This window comes from Stigmatopora nigra, unplaced genomic scaffold (genome assembly GCF_051989575.1).
Source record: "Stigmatopora nigra isolate UIUO_SnigA unplaced genomic scaffold, RoL_Snig_1.1 HiC_scaffold_24, whole genome shotgun sequence".
NCBI classification, from domain to species: Eukaryota; Metazoa; Chordata; class Actinopteri; order Syngnathiformes; family Syngnathidae; genus Stigmatopora; species Stigmatopora nigra.
The window spans coordinates 2,200,724-2,217,893 of NW_027551603.1; the positions used below are offsets into that span (position 1 = coordinate 2,200,724).

Consider the following 17,170-nt stretch of genomic DNA (forward strand, 5'->3'; position numbering starts at 1 on the left):
ATGTCGAAAAAGATGCGGGGTATGATACTCAGAGCACCTGGTATTCCCAAGCGGTCTCCCAATCAGGTACTAACCAGGCCAAACCATGCTTGGCTTCCGAGATTGGACGAGATCGGGCCTTTTCAGGGTGGTATGGCCATGAGCGGTACTCTACCAGCAGATGGACACCCATGAAATGTCGAAAAAGATGCGGGGTATGATGCTCACAGCACCTGGTATTCCCAAGCGGTCTCCCAATCAGGTACTAAACAGGCCGAACCATGCTTGGCTGCCGAGATCGGACGAGATCGGGCCTTTTCAGGGTGGTATGGCCGTGAGCAGTACTGCACTTGCAGATGGACACCCATGAAATGTCGAAAAAGATGCGGGGTATGATGCTCACAGCACCTGGTATTCCCAAGCTGTCTCCCAATCAGGTACTAAACAGGCCGAACCATGCTTGGCTGCCGAGATCGGACGAGATCGGGCCTTTTCAGGGTGGTATGGCCGTGAGCAGTACTGCACTAGCAGATGGACACCCATGAAATGTCGAAAAAGATGCGGGGTATGATGCTCACAGCACCTGGTATTCCCAAGCGGTCTCCCAATCAGGTACTGACCAGGCCGAACCATGCTTGGCTTCCGATATCGGACGAGATCGGGCCTTTTCAGGGTGGTATGGCCTTGAGCAGTACTGCTCTTGCAGATGGACACCCATGAAATGTCGAAAAAGATGCGGGGTATGATGCTCACAGCACCTGGTATTCCCAAGCGGTCTCCTAATCAGGTACTAAACAGGCCGAACTATGCTTGGCTTCCGAGATCAGACGAGATCGGGCCTTTTCAGGGTGGTATGGCCGTGAGCGGTACTGCACTAGCAGATGGACACCCATGAAATGTCGAAAAAGATGCGGGGTATGATGCTCACAGCACCTGGTATTCCGAAGCGGTCTCCCAATCAGGTACTAAACAGGCCGAACCATGGTTGGCTGCCGAGATCGGACGAGATCGGGCCTTTTCAGGGTGGTATGGCCATGAGCGGTACTGCACTAGCAGATGGACACCCATGAAATGTCGAAAAAGATGCGGGGTATGATGCTCACATTACCTGGTATTCCCAAGCGGTCTCACAACCAGGTACTAACCAGGCCGACACATGCTGGGCTGCCGAGATCGGACGAGATCGGGCCTTTTCAGGGTGGTATGGCCGTGAGCGGTACTGCTCTTGCAGATGGACACCCATGAAATGTCGAAAAAGATGCGGGGTATGATGCTCACAGCACCTGGTATTCCCAAGCGGTCTCCCAATCAGGTACTAACCAGGCCAAACCATGCTTGGCTTCCGGGATCAAAAGAGATCGGGCCTTTTCAGGGTGGTATGGCCGTGAGCAGCACTGCTCTTGCAGATGGACACCCATGAAATGTCGAAAAAGATGCGGGGTATGATGCTCACAGCACCTGGTATTCCCAAGCGGTCTCCCAATCAGGTACTAAACAGGCCGAACCATGCTTGACTTCCGAGATCGGACGAGATCGGGCCTTTTCAGGGTGGTATGGCCGTAAGCGGTACTGCTCTTGCAGATGGACACCCATGAAATGTCGAAAAAGATGCGGGGCAAGATGCTCACAGCACCTGGTATTCCCAAGCAGTCTCCCAATCAGGTACTAAACAGGCAGAACGATGCTTGGCTTCCGAGATCGGACGAGATCGGGCCTTTTCAGGTTGGTATGGCCGTGAGCGGTACTGCTCTTGCAGATGGACACCCATGAAATGTCGAAAAAGATATGCGGGGTATGATGCTCACAGCACCTGGTATTCCCAAGCAGTCTCCCAATCAGGTACTAACCAGGCCCAACCATGCTTGGCTGCCGAGATCGGACAAGATCGGGCCTTTTCAGGGTGGTATGGCCGTGAACAGTACTGCTCTTGCAGATGGACACCCATGAAATGTCGAAAAAGATGCGGGGCATGGTTCTCACAGCACCTGGTATTCCCAAGCGGTCTCCCAATCAGGTACTAAACAGGCCGAACCATGCTTGGCTTCCGAGATCGGACGAGATCGGACGAGATCAGGCCTTTTCAGGGTGGTATGGCCGTGAGCGGTACTGCTCTTGCAGATGGACACCCATGAAATGTCGAAAAAGATGCGGGGCAAGATGCTCACAGCACCTGGTATTCCCAAGCGGTCACCCCATTCAGGTACAAAACAGGCGGAACCCTGCTTGGCTCCCGAGATCGGACGAGATCGGGCGAGATCGGGCCTTTTCAGGGTGGTATGGCCGTGAGCGGTACTGCACTAGCAGATGGACACCCATGAAATGTCGAAAAAGATGCGGGGTATGATGCTCACAGCACCTGGTATTCCCAAGCGGTCTCCCAATCAGGTACTAACCAGGCCGTACCATGCTTGGCTTCCGAGATCGAACGAGATCGGGCCTTTTCAGGGTGGTATGGCCGTGAGCGGTACTGCTCTTGCAGATGGACACCCATGAAATGTCGAAAAAGATGCGGGGTATGATGCTCACAGCACCTGGCATTCCCAAGCGGTCTCCCAATCAGGTACTAACCAGGCCGAACCATGCTTGGCTTCCGAGATCGGACGAGATCGGGCCTTTTCAGGGTGGTATGGCCGTGAGCGGTACTGCTTTTGCAGATGGACACCCATGAAATGTCGAAAAAGATGCGGGGTATGATACTCACAGCACCTGGTATTCCCAAGCGGTCTCCCAATCAGGTACTAAACAGGCCAAACCATGCTTGGCTTCCGAGATCGGAGGAGATCGGGCCTTTTCAGGGTGGTATGGCCGTGAGCGGTACTGCTCTTGCAGATGGACACCCATGAAATATCGAAAAAGATGCGGGGTATGATGCTCACAGCACCTGGTATTCCCAAGCGGTCTCCCAATCAGGTACTAACCAGGCCGAACCATGCTTGGCTTCCGAGATCGGACGAGATCGGGCCTTTTCAGGGTGGTATGGCCGTGAGCGGTACTGCACTAGCAGATGGACACCCATGAAATGTCGAAAAAGATGCGGGGTATGATGCTCACAGCACCTGGTATTCCCAAGCGGTCTCCCAATCAGGTACTAACCAGGCTGAACCATGCTTGGCTTCCGAGATCGGACGAGATCGGGCCTTTTCAGGGTGGTATGGCCGCGAGCAGTACTGCTCATGCAGATGGACACCCATGAAATGTCGAAAAAGATGCGGGGTATGAAGCCCACAGCACCTGGTATTCCCAAGCGGTCTCCCAATCAGGTACTAACCAGGCCGAACCATGCTTGGCTTCCGAGTTTGGACGAGATCGGGCCTTTTCAGGGTGGTATGGCCGTTAGCAGTACTGCTCTTGCAGATGGACACCCATGAAATGTCGAAAAAGATGCGGGGTATGATGCTCACAGCACCTGGTATTCCCAAGCGGTCTCCCAATCAGGTACTAAACAGGCCGAACCATGCTTGGCTTCCGAGATCGGACGAGATCGGGCCTTTTCAGGGTGGTATGGCCGTGAGCGGTACTGCACTAGCAGATGGACACCCATGAAATGTCGAAAAAGATGCGGGGTATGATGCTCACAGCACCTGGTATTCCCAAGCGGTCTCCCAATCAGGTACTAAACAGGCCGAACCATGCTTGGCTTCCGAGATCGGACGAGATCGGGCCTTTTCAGGGTGGTATGGCCGTGAGCGCTACTGCACTAGCAGATGGACACCCATGAAATGTCGAAAAAGATGCGGGGTATGATGCTCACAGCACCTGGTATTCCCAAGCGGTCTCCCAATCAGGTACTAACCAGGCCGAACCATGCTTGGCTTCCGAGATCGGACGAGATCGGGCCTTTTCAGGGTGGTATGGCCGTGAGCGGTACTCTACTAGCAGATGGTCACCCATGAAATGTCGAAAAAGATGCGGGGTATGATGCTCACAGCACCTGGTATTCCCAAGCTGTCTCCCAATCAGGTACTAACCAGGCCGAACCATGCTTGGCTGCCGAGAGCGAGCGAGATCGGGCCTTTTCAGGGTGGTATGGCCGTGAGCGGTACTGCTCCTGCAGATGGACACCCATGAAATGTCGAAAAAGATGCGGGGTATGATACTCAGAGCACCTGGTATTCCCAAGCGGTCTCCCAATCAGGTACTAACCAGGCCAAACCATGCTTGGCTTCCGAGATTGGACGAGATCGGGCCTTTTCAGGGTGGTATGGCCATGAGCGGTACTCTACCAGCAGATGGACACCCATGAAATGTCGAAAAAGATGCTCACAGCACCTGGTATTCCCAAGCGGTCTCCCAATCAGGTACTAAACAGGCCGAACCATGCTTGGCTGCCGAGATCGGACGAGATCGGGCCTTTTCAGGGTGGTATGGCCGTGAGCAGTACTGCACTTGCAGATGGACACCCATGAAATGTCGAAAAAGATGCGGGGTATGATGCTCACAGCACCTGGTATTCCCAAGCTGTCTCCCAATCAGGTACTAAACAGGCCGAACCATGCTTGGCTGCCGAGATCGGGCCTTTTCAGGGTGGTATGGCCGTGAGCAGTACTGCACTAGCAGATGGACACCCATGAAATGTCGAAAAAGATGCGGGGTATGATGCTCACAGCACCTGGTATTCCCAAGCGGTCTCCCAATCAGGTACTGACCAGGCCGAACCATGCTTGGCTTCCGAGATCGGACGAGATCGGGCCTTTTCAGGGTGGTATGGCCGTGAGCGGTACTGCACTAGCAGATGGACACCCATGAAATGTCGAAAAAGATGCGGGGTATGATGCTCACAGCACCTGGTATTCCCAAGCGGTCTCCCAATCATGTACTAACCAGGCCGAACCATGCTTGGCTGCCGAGATCGGACGAGATCGGGCGAGATCGGGCCTTTTCAGGGTGGTATGGCCGTGAGCGGTACTGCTCCTGCAGATGGACACCCATGAAATGTCGAAAAAGATGCGGGGTATGATACTCAGAGCACCTGGTATTCCCAAGCGGTCTCCCAATCAGGTACTAACCAGGCCAAACCATGCTTGGCTTCCGAGATTGGACGAGATCGGGCCTTTTCAGGGTGGTATGGCCATGAGCGGTACTCTACCAGCAGATGGACACCCATGAAATGTCGAAAAAGATGCGGGGTATGATGCTCACAGCACCTGGTATTCCCAAGCGGTCTCCCAATCAGGTACTAAACAGGCCGAACCATGCTTGGCTGCCGAGATCGGACGAGATCGGGCCTTTTCAGGGTGGTATGGCCGTGAGCAGTACTGCACTTGCAGATGGACACCCATGAAATGTCGAAAAAGATGCGGGGTATGATGCTCACAGCACCTGGTATTCCCAAGCTGTCTCCCAATCAGGTACTAAACAGGCCGAACCATGCTTGGCTGCCGAGATCGGACGAGATCGGGCCTTTTCAGGGTGGTATGGCCGTGAGCAGTACTGCACTAGCAGATGGACACCCATGAAATGTCGAAAAAGATGCGGGGTATGATGCTCACAGCACCTGGTATTCCCAAGCGGTCTCCCAATCAGGTACTGACCAGGCCGAACCATGCTTGGCTTCCGATATCGGACGAGATCGGGCCTTTTCAGGGTGGTATGGCCTTGAGCAGTACTGCTCTTGCAGATGGACACCCATGAAATGTCGAAAAAGATGCGGGGTATGATGCTCACAGCACCTGGTATTCCCAAGCGGTCTCCTAATCAGGTACTAAACAGGCCGAACTATGCTTGGCTTCCGAGATCAGACGAGATCGGGCCTTTTCAGGGTGGTATGGCCGTGAGCGGTACTGCACTAGCAGATGGACACCCATGAAATGTCGAAAAAGATGCGGGGTATGATGCTCACAGCACCTGGTATTCCGAAGCGGTCTCCCAATCAGGTACTAAACAGGCCGAACCATGGTTGGCTGCCGAGATCGGACGAGATCGGGCCTTTTCAGGGTGGTATGGCCATGAGCGGTACTGCACTAGCAGATGGACACCCATGAAATGTCGAAAAAGATGCGGGGTATGATGCTCACATTACCTGGTATTCCCAAGCGGTCTCACAACCAGGTACTAACCAGGCCGACACATGCTGGGCTGCCGAGATCGGACGAGATCGGGCCTTTTCAGGGTGGTATGGCCGTGAGCGGTACTGCTCTTGCAGATGGACACCCATGAAATGTCGAAAAAGATGCGGGGTATGATGCTCACAGCACCTGGTATTCCCAAGCGGTCTCCCAATCAGGTACTAACCAGGCCAAACCATGCTTGGCTTCCGGGATCAAAAGAGATCGGGCCTTTTCAGGGTGGTATGGCCGTGAGCAGCACTGCTCTTGCAGATGGACACCCATGAAATGTCGAAAAAGATGCGGGGTATGATGCTCACAGCACCTGGTATTCCCAAGCGGTCTCCCAATCAGGTACTAAACAGGCCGAACCATGCTTGACTTCCGAGATCGGACGAGATCGGGCCTTTTCAGGGTGGTATGGCCGTAAGCGGTACTGCTCTTGCAGATGGACACCCATGAAATGTCGAAAAAGATGCGGGGCAAGATGCTCACAGCACCTGGTATTCCCAAGCAGTCTCCCAATCAGGTACTAAACAGGCAGAACGATGCTTGGCTTCCGAGATCGGACGAGATCGGGCCTTTTCAGGTTGGTATGGCCGTGAGCGGTACTGCTCTTGCAGATGGACACCCATGAAATGTCGAAAAAGATATGCGGGGTATGATGCTCACAGCACCTGGTATTCCCAAGCAGTCTCCCAATCAGGTACTAACCAGGCCCAACCATGCTTGGCTGCCGAGATCGGACAAGATCGGGCCTTTTCAGGGTGGTATGGCCGTGAACAGTACTGCTCTTGCAGATGGACACCCATGAAATGTCGAAAAAGATGCGGGGCATGGTTCTCACAGCACCTGGTATTCCCAAGCGGTCTCCCAATCAGGTACTAAACAGGCCGAACCATGCTTGGCTTCCGAGATCGGACGAGATCGGACGAGATCAGGCCTTTTCAGGGTGGTATGGCCGTGAGCGGTACTGCTCTTGCAGATGGACACCCATGAAATGTCGAAAAAGATGCGGGGCAAGATGCTCACAGCACCTGGTATTCCCAAGCGGTCACCCCATTCAGGTACAAAACAGGCGGAACCCTGCTTGGCTCCCGAGATCGGACGAGATCGGGCGAGATCGGGCCTTTTCAGGGTGGTATGGCCGTGAGCGGTACTGCACTAGCAGATGGACACCCATGAAATGTCGAAAAAGATGCGGGGTATGATGCTCACAGCACCTGGTATTCCCAAGCGGTCTCCCAATCAGGTACTAACCAGGCCGTACCATGCTTGGCTTCCGAGATCGAACGAGATCGGGCCTTTTCAGGGTGGTATGGCCGTGAGCGGTACTGCTCTTGCAGATGGACACCCATGAAATGTCGAAAAAGATGCGGGGTATGATGCTCACAGCACCTGGCATTCCCAAGCGGTCTCCCAATCAGGTACTAACCAGGCCGAACCATGCTTGGCTTCCGAGATCGGACGAGATCGGGCCTTTTCAGGGTGGTATGGCCGTGAGCGGTACTGCTTTTGCAGATGGACACCCATGAAATGTCGAAAAAGATGCGGGGTATGATACTCACAGCACCTGGTATTCCCAAGCGGTCTCCCAATCAGGTACTAAACAGGCCAAACCATGCTTGGCTTCCGAGATCGGAGGAGATCGGGCCTTTTCAGGGTGGTATGGCCGTGAGCGGTACTGCTCTTGCAGATGGACACCCATGAAATATCGAAAAAGATGCGGGGTATGATGCTCACAGCACCTGGTATTCCCAAGCGGTCTCCCAATCAGGTACTAACCAGGCCGAACCATGCTTGGCTTCCGAGATCGGACGAGATCGGGCCTTTTCAGGGTGGTATGGCCGTGAGCGGTACTGCACCAGCAGATGGACACCCATGAAATGTCGAAAAAGATGCGGGGTATGATGCTCACAGCACCTGGTATACCCAAGCGGTCTCCCAATCAGGTACTAACCAGGCCGAAACATGCTTGGTTTCAGAGAACGGGCGAGATCGGGCCTTTTCAGGGTGGTATGGCCGTGAGCGGTACTGCTTTTGCAGATGGACACCCATGAAATGTCGAAAAAGATGCGGGGTATGATGCTCACAGCACGTGGTATTCCCAAGCGGTCTCCCAATCAGGTACTAACCAGGCCGAACCATGCTTGGCTGCCGAGATCGGACGAGATCGGACGAGATCGGGCCTTTTCAGGGTGGTATGGCTGTGAGCGGTACTGCACTAGCAGATGGACACCCATGAAATGTCGAAAAAGATGCGGGGTATGATGCTCACAGCACGTGGTATTCCCAAGCGGTCTCCCAATCAGGTACTAACCAGGCCGACCCATGCTTGGCTGCCGAGATCGGACGAGATCGGGCGAGATCGGGCCTTATCAGGGTGGTATGGCCGTGAGCGGTACTGCTCTTGCAGATGGACACCCATGAAATGTCGAAAAAGATGCGGGGTATGATGCTCACAGCACCTGGTATTCCCAAGCGGTCTCCCAATCAGCTACTAACCAGGCCGAACCATGCTTGGCTTCCGAGATCGGGCGAGATCGGGCCTTTTCCGGGTGGTATGGCCGTGAGCAGTACTATTCTTGCAGATGGACACCCATGAAATGTCGAAAAAGATGCGGGGTATGATGCTCACAGCACCTGGTATTCCCAAGCGGTCTCCCAATCAGGTACTAACCAGGCCGAACCATGCTTGGCTTCCGAGATCGGACGAGATCGGGCCTTTTCAGGGTGGAATGGCCGTGAGCGGTACTGCACTAGCAGATGGACACCCATGAAATGTCGAAAAAGATGCGGGGTATGATGCTCACAGCACCTGGTATTCCGAAGCGGTCTCCCAATCAGGTACTAAACAGGCCGAACCATGCTTGGCTGCCGGGGTCGGACGAGATCGGGCCTTTTCAGGGTGGTATGGCCGTGAGCGGTACTGCACTAGCAGATGGACACCCATGAAATGTCGAAAAAGATGCGGGGTATGATGCTCACAGCACCTGGTATTCCCAAGCGGTCTCCCAATCAGGTACTAACCAGGCCGAACCATGCTTGGCTTCCGAGATCGGACGAGATCGGGCCTTTCCTTTTCAGGGTGGTATGGCCGTGAGCGGTACTGCTCTTTCAGATGGACACCCATGAAATGTCGAAAAAGATGCGGGGTATGATGCTCACAGCACCTGGTATTCCCAAGCGGTGTCCCAATCAGGTACTAAACAGGCCGAACCATGCTTGGCTGCCGAGATCGGACGAGATCGGGCCTTTTCAGGGTGGTATGGCCGTGAGCGGTACTGCACTAGCAGATGGACACCCATGAAATGTCGAAAAAGATGCGGGGTATGATGCTCATAGCACCTGGTATTCCCAAGCGGTCTCCCAATCAGGTACTAAACAGGCCGAACCATGCTTGGCTGCCGAGATCGGACGAGATCGGGCCTTTTCAGGGTGGTATGGCCGTGAGCGGTACTGCACTAGCAGATGGACACCCATGAAATGTCGAAAAAGATGCGTGGTGTGATGCTCACAGCACCTGGTATTCCCAAGCGGTCTCCCAATCAGGTACTAACCAAACCGAACCATGCTTGACTTCCGAGATCGGACAAGATCGAGCCTTTTCAGGGTGGTATGGCCGTGAGCGGTACTGCTCTTGCAGATGGACACCCATGAAATGTCGAAAAAGATGCGAGGTATGATGCTCACAGCACCTGGTATTCCCAAGCGGTCTCCCATTCAGGTACTAAACAGGCCGAACCATGCTTGGCTGCCGAGATCGGACGAGATCGGACGAGATCGGGCCTTATCAGGGTTGTATGGCCGTGAGCGGTACTGCACTAGCAGATGGACACCCATGAAATGTCGAAAAAGATGCGGGGTATGATGCTCACAGCACCTGGAATTCCCAAGCGGTCTCCCAATCAGGTACTAACCAGGCCGAACCATGCTTGGCTTCTAAGATCGGACGAGATCGGGCCTTTACAGGGTGGTATGGCCGTGAGCGGTACTGCTCTTGCAGATGGACACCCATGAAATGTCGAAAAATATGCGGGGTATGATGCTCACAGCACCTGGTATTCCCAAGCGGTCTCCCAATCAGGTACTAACCAGCCGAACCATGCTTGGCTGCCGAGATCGGACGAAATCGGGCGAGATCGGGCCTTATCAGGGTGGTATGGCCGTGAGCGGTACTGCACTAGCAGATGGACACCCATGAAATGTCGAAAAAGATGCGGGGTATGATGCTCACAGCACCTGGTATTCCCAAGCGGTCTCCCAATCAGGTACTAACCAGGCCGAACCATGCTTGGCTGCCGAGATCAGACGAGATCGGGCGAGATCGGGCCTTATCAGGGTGGTATGGCCGTGAGCGGTACTGCTCTTGCAGATGGACACCCATGAAATGTCGAAAAAGATGCGGGGTATGATGCTCACAGCACCTGGTATTCCCAAGCGGTCTCCCAATCAGGTACTAAACAGGCCGAACCATGCTTGGCTGCCGAGATCGGACGAGATCGGGCCTTTTCAGGGTGGTATGGCCGTGAGCAGTACTGCACTTGCAGATGGACACCCATGAAATGTCGAAAAAGATGCGGGGTATGATGCTCACAGCACCTGGTATTCACAAGCGGTCTCCCAATTAGGTACTAAACAGGCCGATCCATGCTTGGCTTCCGAGATCGGACGAGATCGGACGAGATCGGGCCTTTTCAGGGTGGTATGGCCGTGAGCGGTACTGCACTAGCAGATGGACACCCATGAAATGTCGAAAAAGATGCGGGGTATGATGCTCACAGCACCTGGTATTCCCAAGCGATCTCCCAATCAGGTACTAACCAGGCCAAACCATGCTTGGCTGCCGAGATCGGACGAGATCGGGCGAGATCGGGCCTTATCAGGGTGGTATGGCCGTGAGCGGTACTGCTCTTGCAGATGGACACCCATGAAATGTCGAAAAAGACGCGGGGTATGATGCTCACAGCACCTGGTATTCCCAAGCGGTCTCCCAATCAGGTACTAAACAGGACGAACCATGCTTGGCTGCCGAGATCGGACGAGATCGGACGAGATCGGGCCTTTTCAGGGTGGTATGGCTGTGAGCGGTACTGCACTAGCAGATGGACACCCATGAAATGTCGAAAAAGATGCGGGGTATGATGCTCACAGCACCTGGTATTCCCAAGCGGTCTCCCAATCAGGTACTAACCAGGCCGAACCATGCTTGGCTTCCTAGATCGGACGAGATCGGACGAGATCGGGCCTTTTCAGGGTGGTATGGCCGTGAGCGGTACTGCACTAGCAGATGGACACCCATGAAATGTCAAAAAAGATGCGGGGTATGATGCTCACAGCACCTGGTATTCCCAAGCGGTCTCCCAATTAGGTACTAACCAGGCCGATCCATGTTTGGCTTCCGAGATCGGACGAGATCAGACGAGATCGGGCCTTTTCAGGGTGGTATGGCCGTGAGCGGTACTGCACTAGCAGATGGACACCCATGAAATGTCGAAAAAGATACGGGGTATGATGCTCACAGCACCTGGTATTCCCAAGCGGTCTCCCAATCAGGTACTAACCAGGCCGAACCATGCTTGGCTTCCTAGATCGGGCGAGATCGGGCCTTTTCAGGGTGGTATGGCCGTGAGCGGTACTGCTTTTGCAGATGGACACCCATGAAATGTCGAAAAAGATGCGGGGCAAGATGCTCACAGCATCTGGTATTCCCAAGCGGTCTCCCAATCAGGTACTAAACAGGCGGAACCCTGCTTGGCTGCCGAGATCGGACGAAATCGGGCGAGATCGGGCCTTATCAGGGTGGTATGGCCGTGAGCGGTACTGCTCTTGCAGATGGACACCCATGAAATGTCGAAAAAGGTGCGGGGTATGATGCTCACAGCACCTGGTATTCCCAACCGGTCTCCCAATCAGGTACTAACCAGGCCGAACCATGCTTGGCTGCCGAGATCGGACGAGATCGGGCGAGATCGGGCCTTTTCAGGGTGGTATGGCCGTGAGCGGTACTGCTCTTGCAGATGGACACCCATAAAATGTCGAAAAAGATGCGGGGCATGATGCTCACAGCACCTGGTATTCCCAAGCGGTCTACCAATCAGGTACGAACCAGGCCGAACCATGCTTGGCTGCCGAGATCGGACGAGATCGGGCGAGATCGGGCCTTTTCAGGGTGGTATGGCCGTGAGCGGTACTGCTTTTGCAGATGGACACCCATGAAATGTCGAAAAAGATGCGGGGCAAGATGCTCACAGCATCTGGTATTCCCAAGCGGTCTCCCAATCAGGTACTAACCAGGCCGAACCATGCTTGGCTGCCGAGATCGGACGAGATCGGGCGAGATCGGGCCTTTTCAGGGTGGTATGGCCGTGAGCGGTACTGTACTAGCAGATGGACACCCATGAAATGTCGAAAAATATGCGGGGTATGATGCTCACAGCACCTGGTATTCCCAAGCGGTCTCCCAATCAGGTACGAACCAGGCCGAACCTTGCTTGGCTTCTGAGATCGGACGAGATCGGGCCTTTTCAGGGTGGTATGGCCGCGAGTGGTACTGCGCCTGCAGATGGACACCCATGAAATGTCGAAAAAGATGAGGGGTATGATGCTCACAGCACCTGGTATTCCCAAGGGGCCTCCCAATCAGGTACTAACCAGGCCGAACCATGCTTGGCTTCCGAGATCTGACGAGATTGGGCCTTTTCAGGGTGGTATGGCCGGGGGCGGTACTGCACTAGCAGATGGACACCCATGAAATGTCGAAAAAGGTGCGGGGTATGATGCTCACAGCATCTGGTATTCCCAAGCGGTCTCCCAATCAGGTACTAACCAGGCCGAACCATGCTTGGCTTCCGAGATCAGACGAGATCGGGCCTTTTCAGGGTGGTATGGCCGTGAGCGGTACTGCACCAGCAGATGGACACCCATGAAATGTCGAAAAAGATGCTGGGTATGATGCTCACAGCACCTGGTATTCCCAAGCGGTCTCCCAATCAGGTACTAACCAGGCCGAACCATGCTTGGCTTCTGAGATCAGAGGAGATCGGGCCTTTTCAGGGTGGTATGGCCGTGAGCGGTACTGCTCTTGCAGATGGACACCCATGAAATGTCGAAAAAGATGCGGGGTATGATGCTCACAGCACCTGGTATTCCCAAGCGGTCTCCCAATCAGGTACTAAACGGGCCGAACCATGCTTGGCTGCCGAGACAGGACGAGATCGGGCCTTTTCAGGGTGGTATGGCCGTGAGCGGTACTGCACTAGCAGATGGACACCCATGAAATGTCGAAAAAGATGCGGGGTATGATGCTCACAGCACTTGGTATTCCCAAGCGGTCTCCCAATCAGGTACTAACCAGGCCGAACCATGCTTGGCTTCCGAGATCGGACGAGATCGGGCCTTTTCAGGGTGGTATGGCCGTGAGCGGTACTGCACCAGCAGATGGACACCCATGAAATGTCGAAAAAGATGCGGTTTATGATGCTCACAGCACCTGGTATTCCCAAGCGGTCTCCCAATCAGGTACTAAACAGGCCGAACTATGCTTGGCTTCCGAGATCGGACGAGATCGGGCCTTTTCAGGGTAGTATGGCCGTGAGCGGTACTGCACTAGCAGATGGACACCCATGAAATGTCGAAAAAGATGCGGGGTATGATGCTCACAGCACCTGGTATTCCCAAGCGGTCTCCCAATCAGGTACTAACCAGGCCGAACCATGTTTGGCTTCCGAGATCGGGCGAGATCGGGCCTTTTCAGGGTGGTATGGCCGTGAGCGGTACTGCTCTTGCAGATGGACACCCATGAAATGTCGAAAAAGATGCGGGGTATGATGCTCACAGCACCTGGTATTCCCAAGCGGTCTCCCAATCAGGTACTAAACAGGCCGAACCATGCTTGGCTTCCAAGATCGGACGAGATAGGGCCTTTTCAGGGTGGTATGGCCGTGAGCAGTACTGTTCTTGCAGATGGACACCCATGAAATGTCGAAAAATATGCGGGGTATGATGCTCACAGCACCTGGTATTCCCAAGCGGTCTCCCAATCAGGTACGAACCAGGCCGAACCTTGCTTGGCTTCTGAGATCGGACGAGATCGGGCCTTTTCAGGGTGGTATGGCCGCGAGTGGTACTGCGCCTGCAGATGGACACCCATGAAATGTCGAAAAAGATGCGGGGTATGATGCTCACAGCACCTGGTATTCCCAAGGGGCCTCCCAATCAGGTACTAACCAGGCCGAACCATGCTTGGCTTCCGAGATCGGACGAGATTGGGCCTTTTCAGGGTGGTATGGCCGGGGGCGGTACTGCACTAGCAGATGGACACCCATGAAATGTCGAAAAAGGTGCGGGGTATGATGCTCACAGCATCTGGTATTCCCAAGCGGTCTCCCAATCAGGTACTAACCAGGCCGAACCATGCTTGGCTTCCGAGATCAGACGAGATCGGGCCTTTTCAGGGTGGTATGGCCGTGAGCGGTACTGCACCAGCAGATGGACACCCATGAAATGTCGAAAAAGATGCTGGGTATGATGCTCACAGCACCTGGTATTCCCAAGCGGTCTCCCAATCAGGTACTAACCAGGCCGAACCATGCTTGGCTTCCGAGATCAGAGGAGATCGGGCCTTTTCAGGGTGGTATGGCCGTGAGCGGTACTGCTCTTGCAGATGGACACCCATGAAATGTCGAAAAAGATGCGGGGTATGATGCTCACAGCACCTGGTATTCCCAAGCGGTCTCCCAATCAGGTACTAACCAGGCCGAACCATGCTTGGCTGCCGAGATCGGGCGAGATCGGGCCTTTTCAGGGTGGTATGGCCGAGAGCTGTACTGCACTTGCAGATGGACACCCATGCAATGTCGAAAAAGATGCGGGGTATGATGCTCACAGCACCTGGTATTCCCAAGAGGTCTCCCAATCAGGTACTAAACAGGCCGAACCATGCTTGGCTGCCGAGATCGGACGAGATCGGGCCTTTTCAGGGTGGTATGGCCATGAGCGGTACTGCTCTTGCAGATGGACACCCATGAAATGTCGAAAAAGATGCGGGGTATGATGCTCACAGCACCTGGTATTCCCAAGCGGTCTCCCAATCAGGTACTAACCAGGCCGATCCATGCTTGGCTTCCGAGATCGGACGAGATCGGGCCTTTTCGGGGTGGTATGGCCGTGAGCGGTACTGCACTAGCAGATAGACACCCATGAAATGTCGAAAAAGACGCGGGGTATGATGCTCACAGCACCTGGTATTCCCAAGTGGTCTCCCAATCAGGTACTAACCAGGCCGAACGATGCTTGGCTTCCGAGATCGGACGAGATCGGGCCTTTTCAGGGTGGTATGGCCGTAAGCGGTACTGCTCTTGCAGATGGACACCCATGAAATGTCGAAAAAGATGCGGGGTATGATGCTCACAGCACCTGGTATTCCGAAGCGGTCTCCCAATCAGGTACTAAACAGGCCGAACCATGCTTGGCTGCCGAGATCGGACGAGATCGGGCCTTTTCAGGGTGGTATGGCCGTGAGCGGTACTGCAATAGCAGATGGACACCCATGAAATGTCGAAAAAGATGCGGGGATTGATGCTCACAGCACCTGGTATTCCCAAGCGGTCTCCCAATCAGGTACTAACCAGGCCGAACCATGCTTGGCTTCCGAGATCGGACGAGATCGGGCCTTTTCAGGGTGGTATGGCCGTGAGCGGTACTGCACTAGCAGATGGACACCCATGAAATGTCGAAAAAGATGCGGGGTATGATGCTCACAGCACCTGGTATTCCCAAGCGGTCTCCCAATCAGGTACTAACCAGGCCGAACCATGCTTGGCTGCCGAGATCGGACGAGATCGGGCGAGATCGGGCCTTTTCAGGGTGGTATGGCCGTGAGCGGTACTGCTCTTGCAGATGGACACCCATGAAATGTCGAAAAAGACGCGGGGTATGATGCTCACAGCACCTGGTATTCCCAAGCGGTCTCCCAATCAGGTACTAACCAGGCCGAACCATGCTTGGCTGCCGAGATCGGACGAGATCGGGCGAGATCGGGCCTTTTCAGGGTGGTATGGCCGTGAGCGGTACTGTACTAGCAGATGGACACCCATGAAATGTCGAAAAATATGCGGGGTATGATGCTCACAGCACCTGGTATTCCCAAGCGGTCTCCCAATCAGGTACGAACCAGGCCGAACCTTGCTTGGCTTCTGAGATCGGACGAGATCGGGCCTTTTCAGGGTGGTATGGCCGCGAGTGGTACTGCGCCTGCAGATGGACACCCATGAAATGTCGAAAAAGATGCGGGGTATGATGCTCACAGCACCTGGTATTCCCAAGGGGCCTCCCAATCAGGTACTAACCAGGCCGAACCATGCTTGGCTTCCGAGATCGGACGAGATTGGGCCTTTTCAGGGTGGTATGGCCGGGGGCGGTACTCTACTAGCAGATGGACACCCATGAAATGTCGAAAAAGGTGCGGGGTATGACGCTCACAGCATCTGGTATTCCCAAGCGGTCTCCCAATCAGGTACTAACCAGGCCGAACCATGCTTGGCTTCCGAGATCAGACGAGATCGGGCCTTTTCAGGGTGGTATGGCCGTGAGCGGTACTGCACCAGCAGATGGACACCCATGAAATGTCGAAAAAGATGCGGGGTATGATGCTCACAGCACTTGGTATTCCCAAGCGGTCTCCCAATCAGGTACTAAACAGGCCGAACTATGCTTGGCTTCCGAGATCGGACGAGATCGGGCCTTTTCAGGGTGGTATGGCCGTGAGCGGTACTGCACTAGCAGATGGACACCCATGAAATGTCGAAAAAGATGCGGGGTATGATGCTCACAGCACCTGGTATTCCCAAGCGGTCTCCCAATCAGGTACTAACCAGGCCGAACCATGCTTGGCTTCCGAGATCGGGCGAGATCGGGCCTTTTCAGGGTGGTATGGCCGTGAGCGGTACTGCTCTTGCAGATGGACACCCATGAAATGTCGAAAAAGATGCGGGGTTTGATGCTCACAGCACCTGGTATTCCCAAGCGGTCTCCCAATCAGGTACTAACCAGGCCGAACAATGCTTGGCTTCCGAGATCGGACGAGATCGGGCCTTTTCAGGGTGGTATGGCCGTGAGCGGTACTGCACTAGCAGATGGACACCCAT

General features: G+C 54.4%; 91 pseudogenes; all 91 read right to left on the reverse strand.

Moving 5' to 3' along the window:
• Positions 1-25: 25 nt before the first annotated feature.
• On the reverse strand, positions 26-144 carry LOC144183542 (5S ribosomal RNA; annotated as a pseudogene).
• Positions 145-200: 56 nt separating this feature from the next.
• Positions 201-319, reverse strand: LOC144188855 (5S ribosomal RNA; annotated as a pseudogene).
• Positions 320-375: 56 nt separating this feature from the next.
• Positions 376-494, reverse strand: LOC144182626 (5S ribosomal RNA; annotated as a pseudogene).
• Positions 495-550: 56 nt separating this feature from the next.
• LOC144183381 (5S ribosomal RNA) lies at positions 551-669 on the reverse strand (annotated as a pseudogene).
• Positions 670-725: 56 nt separating this feature from the next.
• Positions 726-844, reverse strand: LOC144182879 (5S ribosomal RNA; annotated as a pseudogene).
• A 56-nt stretch (positions 845-900) lies between these two features.
• On the reverse strand, positions 901-1,019 carry LOC144183809 (5S ribosomal RNA; annotated as a pseudogene).
• Positions 1,020-1,250: 231 nt separating this feature from the next.
• Positions 1,251-1,369, reverse strand: LOC144191133 (5S ribosomal RNA; annotated as a pseudogene).
• Positions 1,370-1,425: 56 nt separating this feature from the next.
• On the reverse strand, positions 1,426-1,544 carry LOC144187454 (5S ribosomal RNA; annotated as a pseudogene).
• Positions 1,545-1,600: 56 nt separating this feature from the next.
• LOC144186933 (5S ribosomal RNA) lies at positions 1,601-1,719 on the reverse strand (annotated as a pseudogene).
• Positions 1,720-1,777: 58 nt separating this feature from the next.
• Positions 1,778-1,896, reverse strand: LOC144188576 (5S ribosomal RNA; annotated as a pseudogene).
• Positions 1,897-1,952: 56 nt separating this feature from the next.
• LOC144185928 (5S ribosomal RNA) lies at positions 1,953-2,081 on the reverse strand (annotated as a pseudogene).
• A 242-nt stretch (positions 2,082-2,323) lies between these two features.
• LOC144183866 (5S ribosomal RNA) lies at positions 2,324-2,442 on the reverse strand (annotated as a pseudogene).
• A 56-nt stretch (positions 2,443-2,498) lies between these two features.
• On the reverse strand, positions 2,499-2,617 carry LOC144185724 (5S ribosomal RNA; annotated as a pseudogene).
• Positions 2,618-2,673: 56 nt separating this feature from the next.
• LOC144189991 (5S ribosomal RNA) lies at positions 2,674-2,792 on the reverse strand (annotated as a pseudogene).
• A 56-nt stretch (positions 2,793-2,848) lies between these two features.
• On the reverse strand, positions 2,849-2,967 carry LOC144191242 (5S ribosomal RNA; annotated as a pseudogene).
• Positions 2,968-3,023: 56 nt separating this feature from the next.
• Positions 3,024-3,142, reverse strand: LOC144190400 (5S ribosomal RNA; annotated as a pseudogene).
• Positions 3,143-3,198: 56 nt separating this feature from the next.
• On the reverse strand, positions 3,199-3,317 carry LOC144191314 (5S ribosomal RNA; annotated as a pseudogene).
• A 56-nt stretch (positions 3,318-3,373) lies between these two features.
• LOC144187668 (5S ribosomal RNA) lies at positions 3,374-3,492 on the reverse strand (annotated as a pseudogene).
• Positions 3,493-3,548: 56 nt separating this feature from the next.
• On the reverse strand, positions 3,549-3,667 carry LOC144187670 (5S ribosomal RNA; annotated as a pseudogene).
• A 56-nt stretch (positions 3,668-3,723) lies between these two features.
• LOC144191254 (5S ribosomal RNA) lies at positions 3,724-3,842 on the reverse strand (annotated as a pseudogene).
• A 56-nt stretch (positions 3,843-3,898) lies between these two features.
• Positions 3,899-4,017, reverse strand: LOC144186198 (5S ribosomal RNA; annotated as a pseudogene).
• A 56-nt stretch (positions 4,018-4,073) lies between these two features.
• On the reverse strand, positions 4,074-4,192 carry LOC144183544 (5S ribosomal RNA; annotated as a pseudogene).
• Positions 4,193-4,236: 44 nt separating this feature from the next.
• Positions 4,237-4,355, reverse strand: LOC144188856 (5S ribosomal RNA; annotated as a pseudogene).
• Positions 4,356-4,576: 221 nt separating this feature from the next.
• Positions 4,577-4,695, reverse strand: LOC144187322 (5S ribosomal RNA; annotated as a pseudogene).
• A 56-nt stretch (positions 4,696-4,751) lies between these two features.
• LOC144184074 (5S ribosomal RNA) lies at positions 4,752-4,880 on the reverse strand (annotated as a pseudogene).
• A 56-nt stretch (positions 4,881-4,936) lies between these two features.
• Positions 4,937-5,055, reverse strand: LOC144183545 (5S ribosomal RNA; annotated as a pseudogene).
• A 56-nt stretch (positions 5,056-5,111) lies between these two features.
• On the reverse strand, positions 5,112-5,230 carry LOC144188857 (5S ribosomal RNA; annotated as a pseudogene).
• A 56-nt stretch (positions 5,231-5,286) lies between these two features.
• Positions 5,287-5,405, reverse strand: LOC144182628 (5S ribosomal RNA; annotated as a pseudogene).
• Positions 5,406-5,461: 56 nt separating this feature from the next.
• Positions 5,462-5,580, reverse strand: LOC144183382 (5S ribosomal RNA; annotated as a pseudogene).
• Positions 5,581-5,636: 56 nt separating this feature from the next.
• LOC144182880 (5S ribosomal RNA) lies at positions 5,637-5,755 on the reverse strand (annotated as a pseudogene).
• Positions 5,756-5,811: 56 nt separating this feature from the next.
• LOC144183811 (5S ribosomal RNA) lies at positions 5,812-5,930 on the reverse strand (annotated as a pseudogene).
• Positions 5,931-6,161: 231 nt separating this feature from the next.
• Positions 6,162-6,280, reverse strand: LOC144191134 (5S ribosomal RNA; annotated as a pseudogene).
• Positions 6,281-6,336: 56 nt separating this feature from the next.
• Positions 6,337-6,455, reverse strand: LOC144187455 (5S ribosomal RNA; annotated as a pseudogene).
• Positions 6,456-6,511: 56 nt separating this feature from the next.
• On the reverse strand, positions 6,512-6,630 carry LOC144186934 (5S ribosomal RNA; annotated as a pseudogene).
• A 58-nt stretch (positions 6,631-6,688) lies between these two features.
• On the reverse strand, positions 6,689-6,807 carry LOC144188577 (5S ribosomal RNA; annotated as a pseudogene).
• A 56-nt stretch (positions 6,808-6,863) lies between these two features.
• On the reverse strand, positions 6,864-6,992 carry LOC144185929 (5S ribosomal RNA; annotated as a pseudogene).
• A 242-nt stretch (positions 6,993-7,234) lies between these two features.
• Positions 7,235-7,353, reverse strand: LOC144183879 (5S ribosomal RNA; annotated as a pseudogene).
• Positions 7,354-7,409: 56 nt separating this feature from the next.
• Positions 7,410-7,528, reverse strand: LOC144185736 (5S ribosomal RNA; annotated as a pseudogene).
• Positions 7,529-7,584: 56 nt separating this feature from the next.
• LOC144189992 (5S ribosomal RNA) lies at positions 7,585-7,703 on the reverse strand (annotated as a pseudogene).
• Positions 7,704-7,759: 56 nt separating this feature from the next.
• On the reverse strand, positions 7,760-7,878 carry LOC144191265 (5S ribosomal RNA; annotated as a pseudogene).
• A 56-nt stretch (positions 7,879-7,934) lies between these two features.
• On the reverse strand, positions 7,935-8,053 carry LOC144187167 (5S ribosomal RNA; annotated as a pseudogene).
• A 56-nt stretch (positions 8,054-8,109) lies between these two features.
• LOC144186266 (5S ribosomal RNA) lies at positions 8,110-8,238 on the reverse strand (annotated as a pseudogene).
• Positions 8,239-8,294: 56 nt separating this feature from the next.
• On the reverse strand, positions 8,295-8,423 carry LOC144186754 (5S ribosomal RNA; annotated as a pseudogene).
• Positions 8,424-8,479: 56 nt separating this feature from the next.
• LOC144182778 (5S ribosomal RNA) lies at positions 8,480-8,598 on the reverse strand (annotated as a pseudogene).
• A 56-nt stretch (positions 8,599-8,654) lies between these two features.
• Positions 8,655-8,773, reverse strand: LOC144187857 (5S ribosomal RNA; annotated as a pseudogene).
• Positions 8,774-8,829: 56 nt separating this feature from the next.
• On the reverse strand, positions 8,830-8,948 carry LOC144184608 (5S ribosomal RNA; annotated as a pseudogene).
• Positions 8,949-9,004: 56 nt separating this feature from the next.
• LOC144190381 (5S ribosomal RNA) lies at positions 9,005-9,128 on the reverse strand (annotated as a pseudogene).
• Positions 9,129-9,184: 56 nt separating this feature from the next.
• LOC144190526 (5S ribosomal RNA) lies at positions 9,185-9,303 on the reverse strand (annotated as a pseudogene).
• Positions 9,304-9,359: 56 nt separating this feature from the next.
• On the reverse strand, positions 9,360-9,478 carry LOC144191315 (5S ribosomal RNA; annotated as a pseudogene).
• A 56-nt stretch (positions 9,479-9,534) lies between these two features.
• On the reverse strand, positions 9,535-9,653 carry LOC144182423 (5S ribosomal RNA; annotated as a pseudogene).
• Positions 9,654-9,709: 56 nt separating this feature from the next.
• LOC144183991 (5S ribosomal RNA) lies at positions 9,710-9,838 on the reverse strand (annotated as a pseudogene).
• Positions 9,839-9,894: 56 nt separating this feature from the next.
• On the reverse strand, positions 9,895-10,013 carry LOC144181776 (5S ribosomal RNA; annotated as a pseudogene).
• Positions 10,014-10,069: 56 nt separating this feature from the next.
• On the reverse strand, positions 10,070-10,197 carry LOC144187170 (5S ribosomal RNA; annotated as a pseudogene).
• A 56-nt stretch (positions 10,198-10,253) lies between these two features.
• Positions 10,254-10,382, reverse strand: LOC144183232 (5S ribosomal RNA; annotated as a pseudogene).
• A 56-nt stretch (positions 10,383-10,438) lies between these two features.
• Positions 10,439-10,557, reverse strand: LOC144188858 (5S ribosomal RNA; annotated as a pseudogene).
• A 56-nt stretch (positions 10,558-10,613) lies between these two features.
• LOC144186534 (5S ribosomal RNA) lies at positions 10,614-10,742 on the reverse strand (annotated as a pseudogene).
• A 56-nt stretch (positions 10,743-10,798) lies between these two features.
• LOC144184203 (5S ribosomal RNA) lies at positions 10,799-10,927 on the reverse strand (annotated as a pseudogene).
• Positions 10,928-10,983: 56 nt separating this feature from the next.
• On the reverse strand, positions 10,984-11,112 carry LOC144186485 (5S ribosomal RNA; annotated as a pseudogene).
• Positions 11,113-11,168: 56 nt separating this feature from the next.
• Positions 11,169-11,297, reverse strand: LOC144185638 (5S ribosomal RNA; annotated as a pseudogene).
• A 56-nt stretch (positions 11,298-11,353) lies between these two features.
• On the reverse strand, positions 11,354-11,482 carry LOC144184902 (5S ribosomal RNA; annotated as a pseudogene).
• Positions 11,483-11,538: 56 nt separating this feature from the next.
• Positions 11,539-11,657, reverse strand: LOC144182348 (5S ribosomal RNA; annotated as a pseudogene).
• A 241-nt stretch (positions 11,658-11,898) lies between these two features.
• On the reverse strand, positions 11,899-12,027 carry LOC144183741 (5S ribosomal RNA; annotated as a pseudogene).
• Positions 12,028-12,083: 56 nt separating this feature from the next.
• Positions 12,084-12,212, reverse strand: LOC144185609 (5S ribosomal RNA; annotated as a pseudogene).
• A 56-nt stretch (positions 12,213-12,268) lies between these two features.
• On the reverse strand, positions 12,269-12,397 carry LOC144185022 (5S ribosomal RNA; annotated as a pseudogene).
• Positions 12,398-12,453: 56 nt separating this feature from the next.
• Positions 12,454-12,572, reverse strand: LOC144183658 (5S ribosomal RNA; annotated as a pseudogene).
• A 56-nt stretch (positions 12,573-12,628) lies between these two features.
• Positions 12,629-12,747, reverse strand: LOC144186298 (5S ribosomal RNA; annotated as a pseudogene).
• A 56-nt stretch (positions 12,748-12,803) lies between these two features.
• Positions 12,804-12,922, reverse strand: LOC144189895 (5S ribosomal RNA; annotated as a pseudogene).
• Positions 12,923-12,978: 56 nt separating this feature from the next.
• LOC144190963 (5S ribosomal RNA) lies at positions 12,979-13,097 on the reverse strand (annotated as a pseudogene).
• Positions 13,098-13,153: 56 nt separating this feature from the next.
• Positions 13,154-13,272, reverse strand: LOC144185033 (5S ribosomal RNA; annotated as a pseudogene).
• Positions 13,273-13,328: 56 nt separating this feature from the next.
• LOC144189118 (5S ribosomal RNA) lies at positions 13,329-13,447 on the reverse strand (annotated as a pseudogene).
• A 56-nt stretch (positions 13,448-13,503) lies between these two features.
• Positions 13,504-13,622, reverse strand: LOC144189788 (5S ribosomal RNA; annotated as a pseudogene).
• Positions 13,623-13,678: 56 nt separating this feature from the next.
• Positions 13,679-13,797, reverse strand: LOC144189682 (5S ribosomal RNA; annotated as a pseudogene).
• Positions 13,798-13,853: 56 nt separating this feature from the next.
• Positions 13,854-13,972, reverse strand: LOC144191452 (5S ribosomal RNA; annotated as a pseudogene).
• Positions 13,973-14,028: 56 nt separating this feature from the next.
• On the reverse strand, positions 14,029-14,147 carry LOC144183660 (5S ribosomal RNA; annotated as a pseudogene).
• Positions 14,148-14,203: 56 nt separating this feature from the next.
• Positions 14,204-14,322, reverse strand: LOC144186004 (5S ribosomal RNA; annotated as a pseudogene).
• A 56-nt stretch (positions 14,323-14,378) lies between these two features.
• On the reverse strand, positions 14,379-14,497 carry LOC144189896 (5S ribosomal RNA; annotated as a pseudogene).
• A 56-nt stretch (positions 14,498-14,553) lies between these two features.
• Positions 14,554-14,672, reverse strand: LOC144188062 (5S ribosomal RNA; annotated as a pseudogene).
• Positions 14,673-14,728: 56 nt separating this feature from the next.
• On the reverse strand, positions 14,729-14,847 carry LOC144191687 (5S ribosomal RNA; annotated as a pseudogene).
• A 56-nt stretch (positions 14,848-14,903) lies between these two features.
• Positions 14,904-15,022, reverse strand: LOC144189449 (5S ribosomal RNA; annotated as a pseudogene).
• Positions 15,023-15,078: 56 nt separating this feature from the next.
• On the reverse strand, positions 15,079-15,197 carry LOC144189401 (5S ribosomal RNA; annotated as a pseudogene).
• A 56-nt stretch (positions 15,198-15,253) lies between these two features.
• LOC144189826 (5S ribosomal RNA) lies at positions 15,254-15,372 on the reverse strand (annotated as a pseudogene).
• A 56-nt stretch (positions 15,373-15,428) lies between these two features.
• Positions 15,429-15,547, reverse strand: LOC144190891 (5S ribosomal RNA; annotated as a pseudogene).
• Positions 15,548-15,603: 56 nt separating this feature from the next.
• On the reverse strand, positions 15,604-15,722 carry LOC144191277 (5S ribosomal RNA; annotated as a pseudogene).
• A 56-nt stretch (positions 15,723-15,778) lies between these two features.
• Positions 15,779-15,907, reverse strand: LOC144181939 (5S ribosomal RNA; annotated as a pseudogene).
• Positions 15,908-15,963: 56 nt separating this feature from the next.
• On the reverse strand, positions 15,964-16,092 carry LOC144181940 (5S ribosomal RNA; annotated as a pseudogene).
• Positions 16,093-16,148: 56 nt separating this feature from the next.
• LOC144183661 (5S ribosomal RNA) lies at positions 16,149-16,267 on the reverse strand (annotated as a pseudogene).
• Positions 16,268-16,323: 56 nt separating this feature from the next.
• On the reverse strand, positions 16,324-16,442 carry LOC144186005 (5S ribosomal RNA; annotated as a pseudogene).
• A 56-nt stretch (positions 16,443-16,498) lies between these two features.
• Positions 16,499-16,617, reverse strand: LOC144190336 (5S ribosomal RNA; annotated as a pseudogene).
• A 56-nt stretch (positions 16,618-16,673) lies between these two features.
• On the reverse strand, positions 16,674-16,792 carry LOC144182707 (5S ribosomal RNA; annotated as a pseudogene).
• A 56-nt stretch (positions 16,793-16,848) lies between these two features.
• LOC144188501 (5S ribosomal RNA) lies at positions 16,849-16,967 on the reverse strand (annotated as a pseudogene).
• A 56-nt stretch (positions 16,968-17,023) lies between these two features.
• LOC144189067 (5S ribosomal RNA) lies at positions 17,024-17,142 on the reverse strand (annotated as a pseudogene).
• Between the last annotated feature and the right edge of the window lie 28 nt (positions 17,143-17,170).